This window comes from Triticum urartu, chromosome 2A (genome assembly GCF_056163025.1).
Source record: "Triticum urartu cultivar PI428250 chromosome 2A, HENAU_Tu73, whole genome shotgun sequence".
Taxonomy (NCBI): Eukaryota; Viridiplantae; Streptophyta; class Magnoliopsida; order Poales; family Poaceae; genus Triticum; species Triticum urartu.
This window is the reverse complement of record NC_141874.1, coordinates 586,224,970-586,248,624: the sequence shown is the minus strand read 5'-3', so window position 1 is coordinate 586,248,624 and position 23,655 is coordinate 586,224,970. Positions and strand designations below refer to the sequence as shown.

Sequence of the window (23,655 nt, the reverse complement as noted above, 5' to 3'; positions counted from 1 at the left end):
CGCACATCCGCTTGCCGTACAATGCCATCCTCAGGTATCCAGCCCTGGCCAAGTTCATGGTAGTCACTCATCACGGCTACAATGTTCTCAAGATGCCAGGAAGCGGAGGAATCATCACGGTCCCGTGTGAAGAGAGAGATGCGGTGTGCTCCCTTGAGCGCGCCTTTCAAGCCGCTGCTATCGACGACCCCGACAACAAAAATGAAGGCCCTCTGGAGACCATCCCCAAGAAGAAGCAGCCACGCCGTGCAGGACCTCAGGAGGACGGCGTCGCGGCAAAAGCCATGTCAGGACTGACGCCCGCTCCAGGCGCGCCTCCCTCCGTCGCATAAGAAGGCGCGCCCGGCGCCCTCCTCAGGCAGGGCTCAGGGGCTCTTTTCCGGAGGGCCTCAGACCTTGCTAACCTCACGAGGGAGGCGCTTGGGCACCACTTGGAAGCGTGCTTCGCGACACGTGACCCTCAGGAGAGCACAGGGCAAGGAGTGCCCACCACTCAGGAGTTCATCACCAAGACCATCCAGGAACTGCAAAGAAGCAAGAGCCATGCGCGACGACGGCCGCCCACAAGGCGCAGCTCCGCATCCTGGCGAGGATGCTGGGCTGCGTGTCTGCATCGACGTCCCAGGGCTCAACAGGGCCGCATCTCAGGAGCGTTTCTGGCCTTCATGTGTGGGCCGCTACGAGGGCCTGCCGCACAGCTACGTTCGTATGCCCTTTGGCTTGCCGAGCGTGGCGTCGGCCTATCAGCACAACATGCGACGTCTCCTGGTGGCTCAGGAAGCCAGGTACCACGCCGTTCTGGAGGAGATGGAGACGGTCTTCAGGGAACCTCCCGAGCCCCCAGAGCCTCCCGAGGCTCAGGGTCCTGGCGGCTCATGAGGAGTCATTTCTCCAACGCACACCTTCAGCTGCACCAACTCTGCTTCGTCTACAGAACCAGGTGACATTTTCCAAGCTCGTTTACCTGGGAGCGCCCCTGGGCTGCATTATTCCCAGGCCGCGTGGATCCGTCCCTGCGGCATGTATCCCTTTCGCTTATGTCTTCATCTTACCCTGTTGGGGGCGCCCCTTGGGCTGCATCATCCCCAAGCCACTCGGGCCGGACCAGGTGGCATGTACCTTCCTGCATTTATCCAAGTTGATCTGCTCTCCATGCTTAACCTGCCAACTGTTGTCACCTGCTTGATTGCTGCCCACCACGGGTCTGTTCATCCTATGCAATCCACTTGCACGTTAAAAGGGGGGCTCCTGAGCATCGTGACTCAGGAGCTCTTACTGGCTCTCCAGCCCTCACCCCTGGCCTTGACCACAGCATCACGACCTGGCATACCAGTGGCGGCTGAGCTCGCTCGAGGGCCGAGACCTAAGGACGTAGAGTGCTTGCATCTAACCGCCTTGCAGGGACATACAGTCACCAAGACTCAAGACCAGGCGCAATCCGCCTTGAGGTAGGGCCTCGTGAGTCCCGCACTGGCTCACGAGTGCCCAGATACACCTCGCAGCCCTGCCATGCAAGCCATGTGTCAGGGCGGGGCTGTACACGCCCCGGGGCTCCTCCCGGAGGCCCCCCATCCCATGCCCAAGTGGAAGCACCATGCTCCGCGCTGGCTGATGACACTGCCGAGGAGCGGCTATGCCTGTGCACAAGCGGAAGCACTATGCTCCGCGCTGGTGATAAACAACTGAGGGCGGCCCCACGGTCGTACCAACCTCAGGGAGCCCAGAGCTCAGCACCCAGCCTCGCCACAACGCCTCCCCTCGGAAGAGCCGCACGAGGGGGCTGGGCACGGGGGCTGCGCTCGGGTCACGCCCAAGCGCACGCCACCCAACCAGGTCCCCCGGACCTGGGCGTCGCGCGCCCCTCCCGAGGCCTCGACGAGGGCAGGTATGGAAATTGTTTGCACGTCAAGGGGGACCCATGAGCACCGGGACTCAGGAGCCTAACTGGTCACGTAGCCCCTCACTCCTGGGTCCGTCTTGGTCTCCGGTCGGCCCAATGGCGGTTGAGGTATGCGCGGGGCCGAGCTCTGACGACGCAGAACATTAATATATCCTCACGAACTCTCCCTATATGTTGTTTGCGCGTCAAGGGGGACTCTTGAGCATCGCGACTCAAGAGCCTAACTCGTCACGTAGCCCCTCACTGCTTGGTCCATCCTGGTCTCCGGTCGGCCCAATGGCGGTTGAGGTATGCGCGGGGCCGGGCTTTGCCGACGCAGAACGGAAAGCAAATAGGAAGGAAATCACCAAATCTCGAAGCAAATATTACAAGCATATTGTTCTCACAACACCAAATGAAAAGTCTAAACGCCTCCACGAGGCCTGATACATGTCGAAGGAACGAAACGGGAAGAGTAGCCGCATGTCACCCCTAGATATCGCCATCGCCTGCGGAAGGTGCTCCCCCGTGGGCGACGATGTTCTCACCTTCAGCCGCAGGATCCGCGACGTCGCTAGACAGAGGATTGGAGACAAAGCCGCGGAACTTCCCCAGCAAAGCCTCCACTTGACCTTCAACAGCTGCAGCGGCGGCTTCGCAATGATCTTCAGCCACAGACTCCAGCAGCTTGTCAAGGCGGGCGTTAGGGTCGCGGAGGTACATATGGCTGAGGACGTGAGTCAGTGCGGCTGAAGACAGGATGCGAGCTTCTGCTTCCGCCATGGGACCGAGCCTTAACGGGACATGCGTTCACCAAATTTTCATAACAGGGAAGATAAGCACAAAGGACATTACAGACCCTTACATGCCCCCATGGGGTAATTCATGATTCATTGTAGGAAACAAAAGCCGATACTAAGGGAAATCCTATCTACATCCTTCTGTGGTGGACACCATCATCAACAGTGGGCCATGGGAGGCCGGCGCCAACCCCATCCAGATCAGCGGCGACGACAGCCGGGCGCCGCAGCTCTGCTCCGAGCGCGGCGAGAGCTCGGGGGCACGTAGCTGTCGTCGCTCGTCTCCAGAGTCTCGTAGAGCTCAGGAGAGCTGCTGGACTCCCAAGGGCTGCTGCTGCTGGAGTGGTCGCGAGCGGGGCGCGCATCAGCCTCGCGCTCCTCTCCGGAGCAGCACTCCAGGCGGCGGCCCTCGGCATCGAAGACCTTGAATAAGAGCGTGGAGGCGCCGTCGAACTCAAAGTGGATCGTGAGGGCGCCCCTCGCACGGCAGACCCGCGCGATCTCGCCCCAGCCGTGCGTCATGAAGATCTTGCCGGTGGGGACCGCTTCGATCTCCGCTCCGGTCACCGGAGCGCTGCAGTCGGTGTGCTGCAGCCAGAGCTCGAGTGGCCCCCTTGGCGGCATCACGTCGGAGAAGAACCGAGGGAAGCGGATCCAGGAGCTCGGAGGCATCGGCGCCCATAGCACCAACTCGCTCGAGGAGTCCGTGGCGTGAACCCAAGGGGCGACGGCGCGTGTCACCATAGCGCGGCAGCCCTGGACGCGGTGTGGGCGGCGCTGCTCGTCACTCCGTCCTCCCGAGCCTTCGGCATGGGTGTACAAGGGCAGCGGGTACCCCGGAGGAGTCCGCTCGCACCAAGGCCTCGACACCACCTGCATCGCCGCTTCATCGCGGCGATGGATCGACCTCTTCTTCGGCGGAAGAGGCCCCAGATCATCGCGGGGAGCCTTTCCTTTCTCTTTAGTAGAAAACTTTCTGATGGGCTCCATTGTTGTTGGCAGTGGAGCAAGGAGGAAGAAGCAAGCAAGCGAGGAAGAGATGGGCAACGGGGGCTCCGCCCCCTCCTCATTTATAGCAAGGGAAGGCCAACCGGCGTCTCCCACAATCATAGGTAATGATGGTTTTCCTCGCATGTCGCAGGGACTTGTCAAGTCATGCAGTTGCCGAGGCAACATGGGGAAGCGGAGGCGCCCACGTCCAATCAACCACCACACGTCAATCGAGGCCACAGGCTTTTGGGGCCCGCGGTGCTCCGAACTTGGCCCTTGGCTTCGCCGCGAAGCCAAGCCCGAGCGCACCTTGGGCCCAGGGGCTACTGTCGGCGTCCTGGGAACGTGGGTCCCTAGACTTGCCTGCCTGTGGCCCACGGCGTGGCTGAGCCTGCAGGTCGTACGACCCATCTTCACCAACAAAGCATCCAAGACCCTCGCGAGGCGGACGACGCAAGACCTCCTCGGGAGTAGCCTAGCTAGGCAGGCTCACGAGGAGCAGAGATATCAAGGCGGGGAAAACCTGACGGGACCCTCGTGACGTGAGCCATGACGCACGGCACCAGGCGGGCGCTAGGCGGGCGCCAGCGCGCGCAGCGTCCTTGTTTCCTCTTTGGTGCTAAGGAGGCTAGCGTGGCAAAGGTTGCTATATTTGTGCAACGAGACCAAGACCAGGAGGACGGCAAGATGGAGGTCATCGTGGAGCCCAAGACGGCGTCACCACCAGAGCCTTTGGCAGGCGATGACCACTTTTGTCAGGATAGCTTGTACTAGCTGTCCCCCTTCGAATTAGCCCGCCATTGTTGCCTCCCTTCCCGCTCGATATTTGGGAAGAGGGCCAGGGCCAATATAAATAGGGCTAGCCACCAGCTTAGCAAAAGGAGGGGGGATGGATCATGAAGGCACAGATCATTCGGGGACGGATCATTCAGACCATCCCCCCCACACACAAGCTCAACGAGCTCAAGAACGCCTCAACCTCCGGAGGCCGTTCTTCCCTTGTACTGTTCCTCATCAGCCCTAGAGGCAATCCACCACCACCACATTGGAGTAGGGTATTACACCACAACGGTGGCCCGAACCAGTATAAATCTTGTGTCTTTCTGTGTTACGAGTTCGTCGAGTTCGTCCGCGAGATCTTAGCGAGCTAGGGCGTAGATTGGTGGGAAGGAAAGACTTCGTGCGCACCCCAGTGTTCGAACCTTAAGGGTTTGCCGGAACCCCACATCCGACAGATATGCTTGGCAGAGCGCTGGCTCAGCGGAGCGACCGTTTATGGGACCCCGGGAGGTTTTGTTGAGGGGGCGACTAGCCCGGGCTATCGACAGCGGGGTGGTTTCCGCGGTCATCGTGGTGTTCGCGGTGGTCGAGGTGGCCGGTACCGCCCACGACAGCCTCCTCCGCCTGTCTTCGAGCAGATGTCCGTTGATGGGTCTGTTGAGGAGCTGGTCTTGTCTAGTCAGGCTATGGAGGTGGTGTCGGCACTAGCTAATGCTGAGATACCCGGGAATGAGTCCGTGTTGACATCGTCAGTGGAGGCGACAGACATGGTTGAGTCGGAGAGGGCGTCCAAGTGAGCGCGTAAGAAAGAGAAAATGTTGTGCTATCGCTGTGGTGGGAAGGGTCATTTTATCGCTAAGTGTGTGGCTGAACTTTGTGGCACTTGTGGCAAACCGGCACATGATACGGGGGATTGTCCATTTTTGCGAGATCAGGCACCTTCTCACATGATGTATGGAGTGTACTGTGTTGAACTCACGTTCTTTGAGTCTCCTACTGAGAGGGAGGTTGTCGCTGTCAAAACCAACGGATCTTGGGTAGGGGGTCCCAAACTGTGCGTCTAAGGCGGATGGTAACAGGAGGCAGAGGACATGATGTTTTACCCAGGTTCGGGCCCTCTTGATGGAGGTAAAATCCTACGTCCTGCTTGATTTATTCTTGATGATATGAGTATTACAAGAGTTGATCTACCACGAGATCGGAGAGGCTAAATCCTAGAAGCTAGCCTATGGTATGATTGTATGTTGTCCTACAGACTAAAACCCTCCGGTTTATATAGACACCAGAGGGGGCTAGGGTTACACAAGGCCGGTTACAAAGGAGGAGATATACATATCCGTATTGCTTAGCTTGCCTTCCACGCCAAGTAGAGTCCCATCCAGACACGAGACGAAGTCTTCAATCTTGTATCTTCATAGTCCAGCAGTCCGGCCAAAGGATATAGTCCGGCTGTCCGGAGACCCCCTAATCCAAGACTCCCTCAGTAGCCCCTGAACCAGGCTTCAATGGCGATGAGTCCAGCATGCAGTATTGTCTTCAACATTGCAAGGCGGGTTCCTCCTCCGAATACACCACAGAAGAATTTGAATACAAGGATAGTGTCCGACCCTGCAAAATAAGTTCCACATACCAAAATAGAGAGAATAATATTTCCACAAATCTAATCTGCTAACACATTTTGGCAACATGACATTATGCCATGGCCCGGTGATTATTCGAACCGTTTCCTTTAACTAGCCCCGCACATAATGCGAGGCAGTTTCTTGACACATCTTGTCAAGCAGAGATCGTGTCCCCCTTATTACGGGATTCTCATCAATACGGGCGTGGGTAACCCAACCGCGCCATCGATTACGGCGCTTGGGGGATAGGCGAGTTTCACTAGGCTAGTGGGAGTGCGTAGTTTCGGCCACCCTTATAAAGGGACAAGGTTTAACCTTTTTCTACCCACGCCTTCTTCCTCCTTGCTCATCCATTCTTGTGCACTCGAGCTCCAACGCCCAAGTCCACATCCTTCCCCTCAACCTTCTCCAATCATGTCCGGAGCAGGAGGCAAATGGATGGCTTCCTCCGTTACGGAGGGACACATCAAGAAGCTGCGCGGAGCCGGATACTTAGCCGCGAATATTGCGCATCGGCTGCCCGCTGCGGGGCAGATCGTTCCTACCCCTAAACCTCACGAGAGGGTAGTTTTCCTCCACCACTTCCTCCGCGGACTGGGGTTTCCCCTCCATCCATTCGTCCGCGGTCTCATGTTCTACTACGGGCTGGACTTTCATGATCTGGCCCCGAACTTCATCCTCAACATTTCGGCGTTCATCGTCGTGTGTGAGGCTTTCCTCCGCATCTGGCCCCACTTCAGCCTGTGGCTGAAGACCTTCAATATCAAGCCGAAGGTGGTGGGAGGCCAACAAGCAGAATGCGGCAGAGCCATGGTGGGCAAGATGCCCAATATTATATGGATTGAAGGCTCCTTCGTGGAGACCATAAAGGGGTGGCAATCGGCGTGGTTCTACATCACCGAGGCGCGCGACACCAACTGGGTGGCTGCCCCTGAGTTTCGATCCGGAATCCCCACGCGGCTCACCTCCTGGAAAGAGAAGGGCCTGTCCTGGGGTTCATCGGTGGAGCTGGACGGACTCCAGAAATGTATCCGGAATATGGCAGGCAAGAAGCTCAAGCTTGTCAACATAGTCCAGGTCATGCTCATCCGCCGGATCCTCCCGTGTCAACGACGGGATTTCAACTTGTGGGAGTTCGACCCAGCCCAGCACCAGACTCTGAGCGAGCTCTTCGACACGACGCACAAGGACGTCTGGAGGGTGCTGTTCAAGGGCGCCGAGGTCCTTCCCTCTCTCACCGAGGACCGCGGGCTAAGCGTGAAGCACCCAGCGCATTCGGTGAGTTCTATACATCTGGTAGGATATTTATTTCCCCTAGCTTAACCATGTGCAGGGTCTGAGCTCGATGCCTTTGACAGGACTGGGTGGAGACGTCGGGGCACATTAACTGTCCGGCCCCTCTGCCCGAAGACATTGTGGACGCTCTCCTGATGGAGGCGCTGACTCCGGCTCCTTACAAGGTGCCGGAGAAGACCAAGAAGGCCAAGGGAACCTGAAAGAGTTCCCGACGCCAGGTGTTATCGGACTCATCATCCGATAAATCCGCGACGCACTCCTCCCCCGAAGACGAGGAGGAAGATGAAGATGCTCCCCCTCCAGTCGGGGGAGACAAGAAAAGGAAGGCCGCCCCAACCAGGAGGGGGGGAGGGGCGAAGGGTCCAAGAAGGGAAGGAATTGATGACCCACAAGTATAGGGGATCTATCGTAGTCCTTTCGATAAGTAAGAGTGTCGAACCCAACGAGGATCAGAAGCAAATGATAAGCGGTTTTCAGCAAGGTATTCTCTGGAAGTACTGAAATAAGTGGTAACAGATAGTTTGGTGATAGGATAAATTGTAACGAGCAACAAGTAACAAAAGTAAATAAAGTGCAGCAAGGCGGCCCAATCCTTTTGTAGCAAAGGACAAGCCAGAACAAACTCTTATAATAGGAAAAGCGCTCCCGAGGACACATGGGAATATCGTCAAGCTAGTTTTCATCACGTCCATATGATTCGCGTTCGGTACTTTGATAATTTGATATGTGGGTGGACCGATACTTGGGTGCTGCTCTTACTTGAACAAGCATCCCACTTATGATTAACCTCTATTGCAAGCATCCGCAACTACAACAAAAGTATTAAGGTAAACCTAACCATAGCATGAAACATATGGACCCAAATCAGCCCCTTACGAAGCAACGCATAAACTAGGGTTTAAGATTCTGTCACTCTATAGCAACCCATCATCTACTTATTACTTCCCAATGTCTTCCTCTAGGCCCAAATAATGGTGAAGTGTTATGTAGTCGACGTTCACATAACACCACTAGAGGCTAGACAACATACATATTATCAAAATATCAAACGAATACCAAATTCACATGACTACTCATAGCAAGACTTCTCCCTTGTCCTCGGGAACGAACGTAATTACTCACAAAGCATATTCATGTTCATAATCAGAGGGGTAATAATATGCATATAGGATCTGAACATATGATCTTCCACCAAATAAACCAACTAGCATCAACTACAAGGAGTAATCAACACTACTAGCAACCTACTAGCACCAATCCCGGACTTTGAGACAAGAATTGGATACAAGAGATGAACTAGGGTTTGGAGATGAGATGGTGCTGGTGAAGATGTTGATGGAGATTGCCCTCTCCCGATGAGAGGATCGTTGGTGATGATGATGGTGATGATTTCCTCCTCCCGGAGGGATGTTTCCCCGGCAGAACAGCTCTGCCGGAGCTCTAGATTGGATCCGCCAAGGTTCCGCCTCGTGGCGGCGGAGTCTCATCCCGAAAAGTTCCTTTTTTATTTTTTTCTCATCGAAAGACCTCATATAGGAGAAGATGGACATCGGGGAGCCACCAGGGGGCCCACGAGGTAGGGGGCGCGCCCCCACCCTTGTGAGCAGGGTGTGGGCCCCCTGGCCTTCATCTTTGGCATGGATTTTTCTTTATTTCTTTTAAGACGTTCCGTGGAGTTTCAGGACTTTTGGAGTTGCGCAGAATAGGTCTCTAATATTTGCTCCTTTTCCAGACCAGAATTCCAGCTGCCGGCATTCTCCCTCCTTATGTAAACCTTGTAAAATAAGAGAGAATAGCCATAAGTATTGTGACATAAAGTGAAATAACAGTCCATAATGCGATAAATATCGATATAAAAGCATGATGCAAAATGGACGTATCAGGACTCTCCTTCCGGACTACTCCACCACCGCCGCCGAAGGCGAAGACGAGTGGCTGCTCAGGGCCAAGCCCCTGGCGAAGTCCTAAGTATTTGGATGCCAGAATAACTCATAGCATACCTTTGTCGCACTGCTTCTCCTAACGCCGAATTATGATTATGCAGACCGCCACGAGCCTGTATCGACGTATCTTCGGACGGCTCCCTGGGCTCGTCGGATATGGATAGCGATCCACTTCCGACCGCCACCTCCCCTTGCCCTACAGACAACGCCGAGGTATTGTCTCAAGAGGCACCGGGTCGAGGGGAGACAGTCCCAGAGGCGCCTCAAGGCGACCTTCCGGATTCCGGGAGCAGAGGTAGCAAGGCTCCCAAGGGCTCCGAGTTCGGCCCTCAGCCGAACACCACGCCGGAACCTCCAGTGGTTCCAAACTTAGGTAGGCGGCCTCCTTCCAAAAGGGGCAAGACGCCTGTGCTGGTGACCTCCGTCCATCCAGAGGCACCGGACAGTCTGCTGGGAGCGCTTCACAGCGCTTCCATCGACGAAGAGCACCGCACTATTATGAGTGCGGTGGTCCAGAAGGTTCAGTCCGCCAAGAGCGGACTGACTGAAGCCTGTGCCAGCCTTCTAACAGGCTTTGAGGTAGGTTTTTGAAATATAGGAAAAATATTACCGCATAGACAGTAGCCCCTGATGCTCTGTTCGGTGTTCACAAAGAAAAGCCGAATAGAGGATCAAACAATATCGCAGGAGTCTAATATAAGTATGTCTATATGTGTATGCAGGCTTCGCTGCTGGCTTCTGCCACACTGACTGCGAAGGTCGCCGCACTGAAGCAGGACCTTAAAGGGTCCAAGGATGAGCTCGGCCTTGCCAAGAGGCAGCTCAAGGAGAATAAAGGTAAGTAGTACCTAGTCTATGGATATATATAAAAACAATGCGATTGCAAAATGACAGGATCATCGTAAATTTGCCAGGGGCCACGACCGAGGTGGCGACCCTAAAGCAAGCGCTGTCCGAGGCCGAAAACAAAGCGGCCAAGGAGCGCACCGAGCGGGAAAGGCAGGAGGCTCGGGTGGGCGAGGTGCAGCAAGAGCTCCATGCTCTCGTGACGAAGCATGAGGCGTTGGAGCTTGACTTGAAGACGCGAGAGTCTGAGATTGCCGCGGCCCTCGAGAGCGCAAAGAATGCCAAGGCCGAAGCCCAAAAGGCCCTCCAGGAGATTGATGCGATGAAGAAGATAGTGGCGGGTAAGGCATTCTATATGCAAAGCAAGCATGTGAAAGTAAATTACTTGTTAGTTACCCAAATCCGGAGCTCTCCAGGAGCATTCGCAGATTTGCCCCGCAGCGTGTCGGATGCCGCACAGTTTTACCAGGCCGAGGAGGGAAGCTCAACGGAGAAGCTGTTCTGGTCTCAGTATACTGGGACCGAACACCCGGTGCCTCTGAGCGACCAGCTGAAGCAACTAGTCGAGATGCACAAGGCGGCCGAACAGGCCATGATGGGCTTTATAGTCCGGATGTGGCCTGGCGACGCCCTTCCCAACAGGTACTTCGGCCTGGTGAGGCGGCTTGTGGATGCCTGCCCATGGCTGGAAGTCATCAAGCGGTCCGTCTGCATCGAAGGTGCACGCTGGGCTTTCGCCCGTGTGAAGGTGCAATGGGCCAAGATGGACGCCGTGAAGCTGGTGAAGGAAGGGCCGCCGTAGGGCAAGGAGCATCGCCACCCCGAGATGTACTATGAGGGTGTCCTGAAGGGTGCCCGTCTCGTAGCGGACGAGTGTACGAAAGATGTAATATTTGAGTAAACTTGCTCGCGTGATCCTGTATTATGAAAACTTGTTCATATGCGCTATGCAACGCTTGTTTGAATTTAAAATATTACCTTATGTTCGGCTGTTTATCAAATCTGAGAGATGGCTAGTCATCGGCTTCTGCCCCCATGCCACGAGTGCTGGGGTGTTCGGGATAAACCTGAGCACTCTTGTTCCCATTTTGGGCCCTTCGAGGGAGGTGCTCAGCACAACGAACAAGCCAATTGGACTATAATGCGTTATCAGTCTCACTTAGCCATAGAATTCTATAATTTTAAATTTCGGCGAAGCCCCTAGTATTCGGAAGGCCGAATTAGGGGCGCGATACATGCCTTAAGCCGGACAGGGCCGACTCCTCGCTCTAAGCGGCATAAGTCTTTAGGGACTCGAAACCTCTCGAACAACGACCAGTCTCTCGCCTTATCATGACAGTCAGTTTTAGCTTTCTCTACTGAGGTGCTTAGCCCAGCAGAACCGGGGCACAATCACAGTAGTTCTCCCAGTGCTACCTTAGCCGATATAGCGGAACGTAAGTTACCAAAACATGGGAGCCGGGCAAACCCAACTATTGACCCAAGACATGATTCGGAGCTGATGCATATAATGCTATAAGTTCGGGGTGCCGCACTGTCAAAAGTATTTAGACTTCTCACGCCGTATTATGGGGTATGCTTAAGCCCCTGGCGTATTGGCCGTACCAGAGTGTACGGGTGCTAGATGTCGTGAATGAACATATATATAAAAAGGAATAATGCAATAATAGTCTTAATGCTATGCATTGTTTATTCAAAAAGGTGCGTTAAAGCAGAATGATACAAGTAGTGCGATAAGCAAAAAGTAGGACTGTTTGACATGTCCCTTCCAAGGGCAAGCTGAGGAATAGTACTAAAGCAAATATTTCACTTGTTATCGTAATCCACCTGGGAGTTCCTTGGTGTGACGTAGCTTTCTGCCTCCTTGGTTGCTGCATCATGTGTTCGGCAATCATGCTACCAGACAGGGTTTCCAGAGATTAAAGTCCTGAAAGAGAAAAATAACAAAGCGGGAAGCCCCTAGTGCGGTTTAAGCCGCGACTTGGAGCATGCCGTAGTCGTGCCCCCTCCCCACCTGTGCCCATGGTATTTTTAATGCGTAATTATGTACACGTGGCACGGATTTCGCTGTTTGGCTGGGACCGGGGTGGGGGCCGCATTTCTATGCGATCTCAGAACATGCCAGGCGGTCCTGTTGCCGATTACACCGGGCGCGCTTGAAGGTGTCCGGGTCCTTAATCACCGAACTAGTGGATTGCCTTAAGAGGCTGCTTTGTGCTTCTGCTGCGAGGGCCGTAGTGTGCTCCTCCGTGCAGAGAGAGCGCTCTGTGTTTCCATTGACTGTGATGACCCCCCGAGGTCCTGGCATCTTGAGCTTGAGATATGCATAATGCGGTACCGCATTGAATCTTGCAAATGCGGTTCGCCTGAGCAGTGCATGGTAGCCACTGCGGAACGGAACTATGTCAAAGATTAACTCTTCGCTTCGAAAGTTATCCGGAGATCCGAAGACCACTTCCAGTGTTACTGAGCTTGTGCAATGGGCCTCTACACCTGGTATGACGCCTTTGAAGGTCGTTTTAGTGGGTTTGATCCTTGAGGGGTCTATACCCATTTTGCGCACTGTGTCCTGATAAAGCAGGTTCAGGTTGCTGCCACCATTCGTAAGGGCTTGAGTGAGGTGAAATCCGTCAATGATTGGGTCTAGGACCAGTGCGGCGAATCCTCCATGACGGATACTAGTGGGGTGGTCCCTGCGATCGAAGGTGATCGGACAGGAGGACCATGGGTTGAACTTTGGGGCGACTGGCTCCAACGCATATACGTCCCTGAGCGCACGCTTCCGCTCCCTCTTGGGGATGTGGGTTGCGTATATCATGTTCACCGTCCGCACTTGCGGGGGAAACCTCTTCTATCCTCCAATGTTCGGCTGCCGGGGCTCCTCCTCGTCATCGCTATGTGACCCCTTATCTTTGTTTTCGGCATTTAACTTGCCGGCCTGCTTGAACACCCAACAATCCCTGTTGGTATGGTTGGCTGGCTTGTCGGGGGTGTCGTGTATTTGACACGAGCGATCAAGTATACGGTCTAAACTGGACGGGCCCGGAGTGCTTCTCTTGAATGGCTTTTTCCGCTGACCGGGTTTAGAGCCTTTGAATCCGGCATTGACTGCCGTATCCTCGGTATTGTCGCTGTTAATGCGGTGCTTATGTTTGTTGAGACGTGACCTGCCATTGCCGTCCTTGGTATCCGAAGTACCATGGTTCTTTGATATGTTATTACTGCGAGCCAACCAGCTGTCTTCTCCCGCACAAAAGCGGGTCATGAGTGTCGTGAGGGCTGCCATAGATTTCGGCTTTTCCTGACCAAGGTGCCGGGCTAGCCACTCGTTGCGGATGTTGTGCTTGAAAGCTGCTAGGGCCTCTGCATCCGGACAGTCGACGATTTGATTTTTCTTTGTTAGGAACCGTGTCCAGAATTTCCTGGCCAATTCCTCTGGCTGCTGAATTATGTGGCTCATGTCATCGGCATCTGGTGGTCGCACATAAGTGCCCTGAAAGTTGCCGAGGAATGCGGCTTCCAGATCTTCCCAACAGCCAATGGACTTTGCTGGCAAGCTGTTGAGCCAATGCTGAGCTGGTCCTTTGAGTTTTAGTGGGAGGTATTTGATGGTGTGTAGGTCATCACCGCGGGCCATGTGGATGTGCAGGAGGAAATCCTCGATCCATACCGCAGGATCTGTTGTGCCGTCGTATGATTCAATATTTACGGGTTTGAAACCCTCTAGGATTTGATGATCCATTACTTCGTCTGTGAAGCATAGGGGGTGTGCGGCGCCTCTGTACTGGGCTATGTCGCGGTGCAACTCGAATGAGTCTTGCCCACTGTGTTCGGCCCGGTCGGACTTACTTTTACTGTATCCGGCGTGACGATTATCGTCTCGCATAGTGGCGCACCCTCGTGATCCGTAGATCGATCTTGCATGTTTTGCTTTGTCCTCCAATATGTCTCGCAGGTCTGGCGTATTTCCCCATGCCTTTTTATTTGAATGGCGTCGGGGTGCGGGCTGAGCTTTTGGCTGGAATGTTTCTCTGTTGCGGCCACGAGGTGGCCGATCAGCCGCGTCATACGCCGGGGATGTAGGTTTTGGTGCTTCCTCCTCCAGTCGGGGTAGCAACCTAGACTTTGGGTAACTCTTGGAGGGGCGTTCGAGTTTATATTCCTCGGCCGCCAGGACTTCAGTCCATCTGTCAGCTAGCAAATCTTGATTAGCTTGAAGCTGCTGCTGCTTTTTCTTAAGGCTATATGCCGTGGCTATAAGCCGGCGCTTGAAGCGCTCTTGTTCGACGGGATCCTCTGGCACGACGAGTTCGTCATCGGCGAGGCTTGCCTCATCTTCGGAGGCAGGCATGTAATTATCATCCTCCGCCTCTCCATCTGCCGCTCTCTCGGGAGGGCTGGCTCCTCCATCCTCCTGCTCTAAATCTTGCTGGAGGGGATTGTTGTTGTCTTCGGCACTGTCCGGAGTGCTATTATCTCCGGTGCCGGTATCACCACTTTTGCCTTGGCGGGACTTAGAGCGGCGCCGCTGACGCCAGCGCTTGGGTTGCTTTTTGGAGGGGTCATCCTCCGTTGTCTCGTCGCCATTGCCTTCTTTGGGTGTGTCCACCATGTATATATCGTATGATGAGGTGGCTGTCCAGTGCCCTGTGGGCAGTGGTTCCTCTTCGTCTCCCGCATCGTCGTCCATACCATCGATGTCTTCGGAGTCGAAGTTGAGCATGTCGGTTAAGTCGTCGACAGTGGCTACTAAGTGGGTGGTGGGTGGGCGGCGAATTTCTTCGTCATCCGCATCCCAATCCTACCGGACATAGTTCGGCCAGGATCCTCCTGACAAGGAGAGAGACCTTAATGAGTTCAGTATGTCGCCAAAGGGCGAGTGCTGAAAAATATCCACGGAGGTAAACTCCATGATCGGCGCCCAATCGGATTCGATAGGAACGGGCGCAGGCGGTTCGGAGTCCGTGGCCGGAGAAGAATCCGACAGTTTAGCAACACGGCTCTCGTGAAGGGTAAGGTCGATATTCGGCTCGATCACCGCTGAGGATACCACCTCCGTGACGGGGTCCATCCACCCGTCCATGGATGGCGCAACTGGCTCTGAATTGAGGCTCGAAGCGGCTGCCGGTGCGATCTCCTGAATACGGTCCGATGGTAGAGCTAAATCGTACTCATCGTGACCGCACGGCGCACGAGGCAGGGGCTCGAATCCGTCAAAGATCAAGTCTCCGCGGATATTGGCCGTGTAGTTTAAGCTTCCAAACCTGACCTGGTGGCCAGGGGCGTAACTTTCGATCTGCTCCAGATGGCCAAGCGAGTTGGCCCGCAGTGCGAAGCTGCCGAACACAAAGATCTGTCCGGGGAGAAAAGTCTCACCCTGGACTGCATCGCTATCGATGATCGTAGGAGCCATCGAGCCTAACGGCGACGACATAGAGGAACTCTCAATGAAAGCACCAATGTCGGTGTCAAAACCAGCGGTTCTCGGGTAGGGGGTCCCGAACTATGCGTCTAAGGCGGATGGTAACAGGAGGCAGGGGACACGATGTTTTACCCAGGTTCGGGCCCTCTTGATGGAGGTAAAACCCTACGTCCCGCTTGATTTATTCTTGATGATATGAGTATTACAAGAGTTGATCTACCACGAGATCAGAGAGGGTAAACCCTAGAAGCTAGCCTATGGTATGATTGTATGTTGTCCTACGGACTAAAACCCTTCGGTTTATATAGACACCAGAGGGGGCTAGGGTTACACAAGGCCGGTTACAAAGGAGGAGATATACATATCCGTATTGCTTAGCTTGCCTTCCACGCCAAGTAGAGTCCCATCCGGACATGAGACGAAGTCTTCAATCTTGTATCTTCATAGTCCAATAGTCCGGCCAAAGGATATAGTCTGGCTGTCCGGAGACCCCTAATCTAGGACTCCCTCAGAGGTTCCGGACAAGACCCTGAGTTTGACCACTAGGATAGTCAAAATTACCAGAGGAGATGCCTCTGAGACACAGATTGTGTAGAGGCTGAAGGATTTAGCTCCAGGTGACTTCCAGTGGGAGCTTGTTAGTCTCGAGGAAAAACTTTTTAGGGTTGAGTTCCCTTCGGTTGAGGATCTACAGAGACTTTTGAGTTTTGGGATGTGCAAAGTGCCGGGTACTGATTGTGTCCTTGAGTTTCATGAGTGGAAGAGGGTCGAGCCTCAGGGTAAGCCTCTGACTCAGGTTTGGCTGCATTTTTCTGGGGCTCCCTCGAAGCCGATGCAGGATGCTAGGGTTGCGGCTAGTTTGGGTATTATGGTGGGGCGACCGGAGCGAGTGGATATGGACTTTACCAGAGCTCACGGGATAGCCCGACTGTTGGTCAGTGTTCTAGATATTGAGCACGCTCCTGAGGTGGTCAAGTGGGCATATCGAGGCCAGATCTATAACCTCGTGATTGAGTTTGAGGACGAGAGTCTGTTTGCCGAGGTGGTTAACGGGACTGATATTGATAGGCACGAGGGAGATGACAGTTCGGGCTTAGGGAGGCGCCGGTTGATGATACTGGACAAGAGTCGTCCACTGCACCGGGAACCGTTTCTCAGACGTCAGGGGATGGGACGGTACCACCCTCCTTGGTGCATACGACTACTCTGAGTTTTGGGTCCTTCGAGCCAGCTTCTGCGCCTCCGAGGCTTTGGAGTGAGCGGGTGGAGTCTGTTGAGGTGTTTGAGCACACGTTACCTGTTTTGGATTTTGAGGAAGCTGTGAGTCCACTACTTGGGGTTTCGCCGATCCCGGTCAGGAGTGAGGAGGAGGAGGTTCCCTCCCACCTGCTTGTTGATTCCCCTCAAGTCGAGGGCCCGGAGGTGGAGGTTTTTCTCCCAGGAGGGGGTCCGGGGATGGTGATCTCGGTTCCCTCTCCTTCTGTCGCGATGCCGGAGCTGCAGGAGGCGGTTCCGTCTTTTGAAGGGGGCTCGGGGCAGGTGGCCTCGGCGCCCTCTTCTTCTCTCGCGATGGATGTGGTCTCGGTGGTGGAGGTTGTTTCTTTGGGAGGGGGTCCGGGGCAGGTGGCCTCGGCACCTTCTTCTCCTTTTGCCAGGCCAGATATGTAGGTGTCGGCTCCGCTTTCCGGAGGGGGCTCGGGGCAGGTGGCCTCGGGGCCCTCTTCTCTTAGGGCGCCTAGGGGGACCGGCCCTCCTGGGGCGCCGGTGACTCCTGCTAGCCGAAGGGCCGGGGTGGACGAGGAGCTCGGGCAGGTGGCCGAGGTTCCACCTTCCCTCGGCATGGTGGAGTCTCTCGGTGGTGGGGCGCGACAGACGTCGCCGGTGCCGTTCAACGCCCCTTCACTTTCGAGCGGTCAAGCTGGTTCGTCGATGGAGGATGGTCGGCTGCGTGTTCGGGGTGGGGCAGGAGGCCCCACAACGAGCATGGTTACTCGGGAGGAGGTGATTGCGTTCGGTGGTATTCGGATCCGGTCTCTGAGGGGCGACGGTTGAGCAGCCATCTCCAGGATCATCCGAAGGTGGATGACATATAGCAGCGGTGCGCCATGAGGGCGGCCAAGCTTCGTGACGTTGAGGTCACTACTGATATGTCGGTTAATACCTCTAATTCTATTTTGCATTTTTCTAATGATGAGATTATTAATAATGCAAACCAGCTAGGAATTTCACTAGGTAGTAATGATAGTGAAACTTCAACTTCTATTAATGATATGCTGGATTTAGAGGTAGAGCGGGCTTTAGAGATGATTCGCAACTTAGCTGCGGTTAAACCCATGAATGATTCCGATATTGATGCTTTGGGGGTCCGGGTGCTCGATAATTTTTGTGCGGATGTTGCTCCTCCTCTTCCTGAGCCTGAGGAGGAGGATGAGGGTGTGGAGAATGTTGTAGTTCGAACTTCTGAGCCTGGTTGTGAGGACCGGCTGGAGAGTAAGAACTTTCCTAAACGCAAATGGAAGCGGAAGATCTACCCGGATTCCGCAGTGCATAGGAGTGCTCGGATCCGAACGACTAAAAAATTCCATGACGAGATATGAAAGGAATATTTTGGAATAGCAGAGGTCTAAAAGACTTGGCTAAAAGAAGGTTTCTTGCAGAGGCATCTATTGAGCATAGGTTGGACTTTATCGCATTGTCGGAAACTGGTAGAGACAACTTTTCACCACAATTTCTCAATACTTTATCGGGCGGTATTGATTTTGACTGGCATTGTCTGCCACCGCGAGGAAGATCGGGTGGGATCTTACTCGGGGTTAGATGCGATTCGCTAGAAGTCCGGAGTGTGGTCATGGGAGATTTTGCTGTTAAGTTTAGGTTGTGGTCGAAGGCTGATGGGTTTAACTGGGCTTTGGTGGCGGTATATGGTGCCGCACAGCCCGAACTAAAGCCGGACTTCTTGGCTGATCTGGTGAGGATCTGCGGTTCTGAGCAACTTCCTATCCTAGTGGGGGGTGATTTCAACATTATTAGAAGGCGTCATGAGAAGAATAATGATAATTTTGACGACAGATGGTCGTTCATGTTTAATACGATCATTCAAAGCTTGGATCTGAGAGAGATAGAGCTTTCGGGCCAAAAGTTTACCTAGGCTAACGCGATGCCAAATCCGACATTTGAAAAGTTGGATCGAGTCTTGGCTAGTGTCGAATGGGAACATAAATTCCCCTTTGTAATAGTTCAGGCACTATCTCGTGGTATTTCTGACCACACGCCTTTATTTCTTGACTCTGGTGAGGCCACCCACTTGGGAAATAAAAATTCATTTTCTTTCGAGCTTGCTTGGTTTGAGAGAGAAGGCTTCTTTGATCTCGTAGCCAGAGAGTGGGCTAAGGATGCAGGAGGTAGGTCAGCGCTTGAGCGTTGGCAGAATAAGATTAGGCACCTGAGAAGTTTTCTATGTGGGTGGGCTAAGCATCTGAGCGGGATTTATAAGGTAGAAAAGGAACAACTCCTTACACTTATTCAGTCCCTAGATGTAAAAGCAGAAACCATGGTTTTGCCAGCCTTGGAGCTTCATGCCAAGCTCGACGCCGAGATGAGACTGAAAGAGCTTCTTTGTGAGGAAGAATTAAAGTGGGCGCTGCGGGCCAAGGTCCAAAGAGTAGTCCAGGGGGACGCGAACACTCAATTCTTCCACATGATCGCTAATGGCAAGCACAGAAAGAAGAGGATCTTTCAGCTTGAACAAGATGAAGAAACAATTCTTGGTCAGGAGAACCTAAAATTATACATTACTGAGTATTACAAGCAGTTGTTTGGGCCTCCAAAGAATAACCGTGTGTCATTGGATGAGTCTAGAATTGAGGATGTGCCTCAACTTACTGTTGTTGATAATGATATTTTAGCTGCTCCTTTTTCTAAGAAAGAGGTGTTTGAGGCTATTTCGCAGATGAAAAATAATAAGGCTCCCGGCCCGGATGGATTCCCGGCTGAGTTTTATAAGAAGTGCTGGCATATTATTAAAGGAGATCTGTTGCCGTTGTTCCATGATTTATTCTCTGGCCAGCTTCACCTTTTTCAACTGAATTTTGGAACGATAACCCTGCTTCCTAAGAAGACAGAGGCAGTGAGAATCGAGCAATTCAGGCCCATCTGTCTTCTTAATGTTAGTTTCAAAAATTTTACCAAGGTCGGGACGAATAGGCTCACATAGATAGCGCATGCTGTGGTGCAGCCTACTCAAACTACTTTCATGCCGGACAGGAACATCCTCGAAGGGGTTGTGGTCCTTCATGAAATGCTCCATGAGATTCACACGAAAAAACTTGATGGAGTTGTTTTCAAGGTGGATTTCGAGAAAGCGTATGATAAAGTCAAATGGCCTTTCCTTCAACAAGCCTTACGCATGAAGGGTTTTGATGAAGCTTGGCGACGCCAAGTAGAATCTTTCACGCAAAAAGGGAGTGTTGGAATTAAAGTGAATGACGACATAGGTCATTATTTCCAGACACACAAGGGCTTGAGACAAGGTGATCCAATGTCTCCTATTCTGTTCAACATTGTCGTTGACATGTTGGCAATCTTGATAGGTAGGGCAAAGGAGGCCGGTCAGGTGGGTGGCTTGGTGCCTCATCTAGTTGATGATGGTGTGTCCATCCTACAGTACGCTGATGGTACAATCATCTTTATGGAGCACGGCTTGGCAAAAGTGAGAAATATGAAGCTGGTAATATGCTTATTTGAACAATTGACCGGTTTGAAGATTAACTTTCATAAAAGCGAGTTGTTCTGTTCTGGTAGAGCCAATGAGGAACAAGAGGCTTATAAGCAATTGGATTAACTTAAGAACCGTGCATCGGATTAACTTAAGAACCGTGCATCGGATTAACTTAAGAACCGTGCATCGGATTAAAACAATTTATATATGAAACTTGCTTAGAATTTTGTCTAGTTTCATAATATGTCATTTTCATCCATGTTTAAAATGTCTTAAAATGTTGTTTGTGTAATTTTTGCTTAATGCCATGCTAAAATGCTTTAATTCATAACAAATTAACCGTAGCTCCAAACTTAACAAACTTTATATGTAAATGGGGTAGAAAAATGCCTATTTTAACATGGTGCACTTGTTTTGCATGTTCAATAACTTTAAAATTATGTTTAGGGCAGAACAGTACCAAACCTAATATATGCATATGAGGAGTTTCCGGACTTGTTGTTTTGTTGTTCCGGCCTCATTTAAACTTGCCTAGATTAGATAGTTTCATCATGCTTCACTTTCTGCCATGCTAACAACATTTAACCTTGTTGGGTACATAAACGAGAGAGAAGTAAATAAGTCATGTGGTGTTTTCTTCAATATGCAACTCCGTTGCATATTGAGCTCCACTTAATTTGTAGGGTTGCTTGTGCACTTTGCCATGCCATGCTTCATTAAACCGGACATGCATCATACTTGGTTGTGCATCATGCCATGTTTATGTGATGGTTGTTTACTATATTGTTTGCTTTCTTTCCGGTGTTGCTTCTTCGGGTTAGTTCCGATAACGTCGTGTTTGTGAGGAACCGTTTGTCTACGTCCGTTTGTCTTCTTCATGGACTCGTTCTTCTTCCTTGTGGGATCTCAGGCAAGATGACCATACCCTCGAAATCACTTCTATCTTTGCTTGCTAGATGCTCGCTCTTTTGCTATGCCTATGCTGCGATACCTACCACTTGCTTATCATGCCTCCCATATTGTTGAGCCAAGCCTCTAACCCACCTTGTCCTAGCAAACCATTGTTTGGCTATGTTACCGCTTTGTTCAGCCCCTCTTATAGCGTTGTTAGTTGCAGGTGAAGATTGAAGTTTGTTCCTTGTTGGAACATGGAGATGTTGTTCCTTGTTGGAACATGTTTACTTGTCGGGATATCACAATATATCTTATTTAATTAATGCATCTATATACTGGGTAAAGGGTGGAAGGCTCGGCCTTATGCCTGTTGTTTTGTTCCACTCTTGCCGCCCTAGTTTCAGTCATGTCGGTGTTATGTTCCCGGATTTTGCGTTCCTTACGCGGTTGGGTAATAATGGGAACCCCTTGACAGTTCGCCTCGAATAAAACTCCTCCAGCAATGCCCAACATTGGTTTTACCATTCGCCACCTACCCTTTTTTCCCTTGGGAGTCGCGCTCCTTAGGGTCATTATTATTTTAACCCCCCCGGGCCAGTGCTCCTCTGAGTGTTGGTCCAACCTGTCAGCTGCCGGTGGCCACCAGTGGCAACTCTGGGCTGGCCTACCCGTACCTTGGACAATCTGAGTGTGCCCTTAGAAAGAGATATGTGCAGCTCCTATTGGGATTTATCGGCACATTCGGGTGGTGTTGCTGGTTTAGTTTTACCTGGTTGAAATGTCTTGTAACCGGGATTCCGAGTCTGATCAGGTCTTCCCGCTAGAAGGAATATCCTTCGTTGACCGTGAGAGCTTGTTATGGGCTAAGTTGGGACACCCCTGCAGGGATTTGAACTTTCGAAAGCCGTGCCCGCGGTTATGGGCAGATGGGAATTTGTTAATGTCCGGTTGTATAAAACCTGAAGTTGATCTTAATTAAAAAATACATCAACCGCGTGTGTAACCGTGATGGTCTCTTTCCGGCGGAGTCCGGGAAGTGAACACGGTGTTGGAGTAATGCTTGACGTAGGTTGTTCTAGGATCACTTCTTGATCATAGTTGTTCGACCGTGCTTTTGCCTTCTCTTCTCGCTCTCATTTGCGTATGTTAGCCACCATATATGCTAGTCGCTTGCTGCAGATCCACCTCATACTTCTACTTTACCCATAAGCTTAAATAGTCTTGATCGCGAGGGTGTGAGATTGCTGAGTCCCCGTGACTCACAGATACTTCCAAAACCAGTTTGCAGGTGTCGATGAGTCTGTGCAGATGACGCAACCAAGCTCAAGGAGGAGCTCGATGAAGATCTTGTCCTTTGTGTTGTTTCGTTCTAGTTGATCAGTAGTGGAGCCCAGTCGGGGATCTGTGTAGCTTTTGGGGTAGTCTTCTTTTATTTTGGCTCCGTAGTCGGGCCTTGATTGTAACTGGTTGATGTAATGCTTTATTCTTGTAATTGTGTGAAGTGGCGATTGTAAGACAACTATGTATCTCTTTCGCTTATGTATTACATGGGTTGTGTGAAGATTACCTCACTTGCGACATTGCTTTCAATGCGGTTATGCCTCTAAGTCGTGCTTCGACACGGGGGAGATATAGCCGCATCGAGGGCATTACAAAGACTTTGTCATAGGCGACAGTGAGACCGACTGACTCGCCGTTTTGGAAGGGGCTCATGAGAGTCAAAGCTGCTTTCTTTAAGAGAACAAAGTTTATTGTCGGTAATGGTAACACCACTCGCTTCTAGGAGGACACTTGGCTTGGTGAAATGCCATTGGCGCTTTAGTATCCGTCCCTGTATCGTATTGTTCAGCGACGTGATGCTCTGGTTGCAATGATCATGCAGTCCATTCCCCTTAATATTCAGTTTAGGAGGATGCTCATTGGCGACCGGTGGGAAGCATGGCTTCATCTAGTGAGTAGACTGATGGGGGTTCAGCTAGCTCATCAGCCCGATCAGTTGTGTTGGAAGCTTACTAGGTCTGGAGATTTCACAGTCAAGTCGATGTATATCGATGTCATCAACTCTAGTGTTATTCCTAGTTCCAAACATGTTTGGAAAGTCAAGGTTCCTTTGAAAATTACAGTGTTTATGTGGTTTGTACATAAACAAGTCATTTTAACAAAGGATAATTTGGTTAAGCGCAACTGGACATGATCTACTAGGTGTAGTTTCTGTGATCGGGACGAAACTATCAAGCACCTTTTCTTTGATTGCCCATTGGCAAGAGTGTTGTGGCACATGGTGCAAATTGCCTTTAACATTACTCCTCCGAATTTGGTCAGTTTGTTATTTGGAACGTGGCTTGTTGGGATAGAGTCCGAAACAGCTAGACATATTCGTGTAGGAGTTTGTGTGTTGTTATGGGCAATTTGGAACTGCAGAAATGATTTGGCTTTTAACAGAACAACAACTATTCATTTTTTGCA

The 23,655-nt window shown here is 52.1% G+C and overlaps 1 protein-coding gene across 1 annotated transcript in view; it reads left to right on the top strand.

Moving 5' to 3' along the window:
* Positions 1-23,655, top strand: part of LOC147986054 (uncharacterized) — a 32,487-nt gene that overhangs the window by 8,558 nt on the left and 274 nt on the right. The gene's annotated exons all lie outside the window — the stretch shown is intronic.